Here is a 5,039-nt window from a genome sequence, read left to right as displayed (position 1 = left end):
TTTTGACCGCTCAATCTCTCGTGCCACTAGGTATGGTGGTTAAACATTGATATGTTGGATTGTTACTGATTCGGGTTGCCGCTGCTTAATGCAGATTACTCCAAAGATTGCAAAATATCTCTCTCAATATACACTACACTATATCTTTGAATATACTTGGATTGAGGAGGCAAAAGCATGTGTGGATTGAAAAGGTGTGAATGGTGTTTTACTTCAACTCTCTGTAATCATAGACATCACCAACATGGAAGATGGCAACCATGGATTGGACGATTTTGCAGAGAACAAGAATCTCTACTTGGGAACCTTCAGTAAATAGCAGAGATATGTTTTCATTGTATATAGAGTACTCCTATATATATATATATATATATATATATATATATATATATATATATTCACCACAAACAAGCATATTCATAGTATAGCACACGGTTAAACTATTTTATCTTGATTCAGTGTATGCAAATGCAGTCGAGATCCAACAGTTTATTCTTCACTGCAGAGTTATATTACTTGCAGCAAACAAACACTTCGTATATTAAATATTTGGAAGTACTTATTATAATTTTGGTTCACAAATAAAAACAACAATGAGCTAATGCTTCCTAAGGCAAAATTTTGGACTCCATTTTTTGTTGAGCAATCATGGGCTATTTTTGTGTGTGTTGCTCTTGGATTGAATATCAATTTCCCCAAATTGTTTCAGATTACCTGGTCATTGCGGCATGTCTGTCTGTGTGTTACAATAAGCAAATTGGTATGGCCATGGTTTTCACATATTCTTTTTGTTGTATTTTGTAATCCTGTGTCATTTTAGTATGGTAATTTTGTGGTCATATTTTACCTATATTGTTTTAGAGAGTGCACACGAGCCTTCATCTTGGCAGCAGCAGGTTGTGACAATCACCATCTATCACAATTTTTTTTTTATTTTGTTGTTAAGTTCTATCTTAATCAGATTGGAATTTTTTCAAGCATCTTCAATCCTTAGCTGCCCATATAGTAAATTTGACATATCACTGATCTTCATGGGTGAAAACCAATATAGTTTCAATGAAGCTTGATTCCTGTATGATCTATTGATCTGGATAGTTAATATTTACTTAGTGACTTAGTGTTGTTTATAAATACAAGCCATCATCTAATTGCAGCAAACAAGTCTGTTAACACTTCTCTTTTCAGTTATATTTTGAGCTTGAGGACAATAGTGGATTTAGCCTTGCTTTACAGGTATGCATGTGTGTAGTCGGCTTATCATTTCTTCAGTACGATTAGCAACTGGAAGCCATTATCAACGGATTTAATTTAATTGTACAACATTGGATTGAATTAAATCGTACTGTGTAGGCTCACACATTCAGATATTTTTTGCAAGCTATTTCTATAAGTGTTGGACGAGAGGGTCTATTCTATCAGTTGTTGGTTCACTACTATTCATGGGCAGACAATATATTGCATTGCCCTTGTTGCTCTGAATTTCCCAGACAATATGGAATTTCTGTATAATTGTTTGCATCCAGGTCGAATCTATTATATGGCAATACTGACAAATGTAGAGGTGCCACAAATTATGATACTGTGTGCCACTGGTCTGTGGCCACCACGCCTTAGTCTTTTGTTGTACCTAAGATAAAGAGCTAGCATTAATTGAAAGTGGCATAGGTAAAAGTATTGCATGACATACAAAAATTTAGTTTGTACAAGCTGAGTTCAAGACATAGCTGCAAAAAATATGTGAGGAATCAACTTATTCCTTGTTTGTGACTTTGTGAGTTAGAGTTTATTTGCATCAGGTCAGCAATCAAGCTACTTGTAGTTGTAGGTGGGCTATTGTTTCCTTGTGTTGGATTTGATTCGTCTAATCTTGTTTCGCTCATCAGTACTCTACCTTCTGCGTGAGAACTCAAAAGCAGTTTAGGAAGAGATGAGTGGAATATATGTGTACACTGAAGACTACTACGGGAAGAGTAGTTACAGGAATGCTGATCTCTAACTGATGTATGCTTGCGCTTGTAGCTGTAGTCCAATTTGGTCATACCCAGTATGTATCCGTCTATGCTTGATGATGCAGGTGTGCTAAACAAACAGAGGTATTGCATAGCCAAGAGAATCTTTAGGGTTGTCATTTGGCAGATGCAGTAGTGGGTAGTTTATAGTTCAGATTTACTAGCATCATTGCTCTTTGCTTATTTATGGATGTCATGTTTCATACGTTGTCTTGCTGCATAATTCTGTGGCTATAATCTTTAGGTCTTAAGTATCATATTACATGGCTAAAAACATCCACACATTAAATTATCTGTACAGATCTTATTAAGAATGGAGCGAGCATAAAAAGTGGCAGAAGACACCCACATACCAAGCGAGATGCTGCTGAACAAAAACATGCTACTCGCTCTAGGTTAATTCTTGGACAAACTTTGGTGAGCAATCTTTTAAAAGTTCTGCTTTGTTACTTGGTGAGATGCACATTTTCTTATGACCTAGAAGGTAAGATGCCTATTTTTTGTACCTTATATATGTAGGAGAAATATGGTGACAGCAATGGCAGCACCTTCACAAATGGAGAAGAGAGCTGTAATGGCGGAAATAGTGCTGGACATCACAAAGCAATACCGTGCTGGGCAGGTCAAAGCAAGCCAACCCTCCATTTCAAGGTATTTTTGGTTACTACAATTTTCTTCCACCTTCCAAGCTTCTAGATCACTAACGAGCTATTACCAGGACATGAGTAATTTTTCATGCGTCTCGCTAACTGATGTGTCCCTGCTGAACCAACAGCTTCACGATTGCACATATTATGGACATACCTAGGCTACGGTGGATGCTGGACTGCAAATTGCACAAGGTTAGTGATTACCCTATTCGAATTCCCTTCATGATTTGGTAGATACAATGTTGCTTGAGTTACTGTAGTGGTGAATTCTATGCCCAAATCTCTAAAAAGGCATTAGTGTTTGAAATAGGAAAGAGTAATCTATCAATGGCAAAATAAGGTAGCATGCCAATCAAGTATTGAGCTGCACATTATGAAACTATTTTTTTAAGTGTGAGTGATTTACAATTGAGATATATGATTCATCTGCAACCCGAAATAAATCTCTTGGAGTTTGGCTATTAGAAAATAAATTACATCAATGATTTATAGGAGAGAATAATATTCTACTAAAATTTACCATCGAAACTAAATCCTAAACCCTATCTATATAGTCCCATTCTAGGCATTTAAAGCAACTAAGAACAGGGTCAGAGTGCCTAAAATATCAAATTGGCATTTCACTCGCTAACATGACCTTTGAGGTGAAACCATGAAAACACTGGTTAGCTATAGGCTATAAACATGGCCATGGCCGTGGTGAAATGCTGAATTGGAAGCCCCAACTTTCCAAGCCATGTGTCTACCCAATGATATTTTGTAAGTTGAGAACTTGAGATATTTTGTAAACTTCAAGTTCTTAACTTGTTTTGGTTGCTCATCCATTGTTGGTGCACATACAACATCCATTTTACACTAATGTTGAGTCCGGGTAGGCTGTTTTACACTAATGCACATACAACAGCCATTGTTACTTGGGATAGGCTATTTCAGATTGTGCAAGGAATCGCCTTCATTGTATTGTAGAAGAGCCATAACACAAGGCCATCGCATAATAGTAACAAATATAAGGGAGATGTTGAGCCGAGTAAGAACTTGGAACCATGAACTTATCTCATAATGTTTGCTTATGGAATTATGGTATCCTCTTTTGATGGTCATCTTGGTTACATTTTTGTAGGCACAACGGTTTATAGGAAAACCAACAGAATTTAGTTTCTTCCTGTGCAACCATCCTAGGATCAAAGTGAAACGTCTATGACATCGCTAGTAATTTGAACTATCTTCTTGACAATTATATCCTAAAGGTTGACTGCTTATGCAAATGCAGGAGACAAGCGTTCCTGTGTAGTACCTTGTGTTGCGAGATGAGAGTCACTTGATGTATCACTCTGTACTTGATTAAAATTGATGCTACCGGAACTACTGAATTTGTTATTTTGGAAGAGTGACTAGACGATTATTGTGCAAGTATGATTTATGAGCTTGTCTTAGTTAGATCATGGCATCTACCTGAAGATATGGTTGTATCCATATTTGATATTTTAGACACCCTTCTATATGAAATATATCAAGTTAGTTAGGACTATAAATGCATACCTTTATGATTGCAAACCATCGATGAGAATTTTAGCCATGCACAAAATTCAATTTGTAATATGACATTCCGAACATCACATTCGCATTATTGTTTTTTTGTAACAATATAACACGTTCATGCTCAAATTAGCAGGGCGTTATTTGTTCCCGTTGCAACGCGTGGCTAGGTCAATAGAGTTGGTGAGCCTCTGACGCCGCACTCTCCGTGACTGTGTTAATTTCATGTACTTTGCAAATTGAATTAAATGTCACTTTACCGTCGGTATTTAATTCACAGTATTGTTATCTTATTGTGTGATCCATGTGTTTTTAGTACAAAAGTTTAGCTGTCCGGTAGCCACGCACGAGCACGCTACCTAGTCTAGTCATAATTAAGGGCCTTTTAGATCACCGGACAGTTTGGTTCATCATTAAATAATAGACTAAATATGGACTAATTATTATTTTTTAAATAAGTTGTACTCATCAATTAGCACTATTTTTTGTTAGACTATAATCAGTTTATACTTCGATCTTCTGTAATGGCATCCAAAACGTTGAAATAAAGTTTAGCTCATCGAGACTCCCCCAGGTACCACGAGCAACGTCTGTGCGACTGTGCCCAAGCGTTACATGTGGCCCCGTCGTTTCCGTGGCCGCAAGCAACGCACAAGAAAAAGAAGGGCTGTAATGCAAGCTGCTAAAGCTCGGACGCAACGCCGCCACGAGTGCATGCGCCCAAAAACAACTGTCCCCTTCCGAGGTCCACCTGTCTGTCACGGTCTCTCACGGAGGTTGTCTGCTCTCGGCGAGTCTTATCACACCCCCCCTGGCCTCGTTATAATCCACACAAGAGACGAGG

Source organism: Miscanthus floridulus, chromosome 2 (genome assembly GCF_019320115.1).
Source record: "Miscanthus floridulus cultivar M001 chromosome 2, ASM1932011v1, whole genome shotgun sequence".
In the NCBI taxonomy this organism is placed as follows: domain Eukaryota; kingdom Viridiplantae; phylum Streptophyta; class Magnoliopsida; order Poales; family Poaceae; genus Miscanthus; species Miscanthus floridulus.
The sequence above is the reverse complement of the archived record's forward strand: the minus strand, read 5'-3'. Positions refer to the sequence as shown.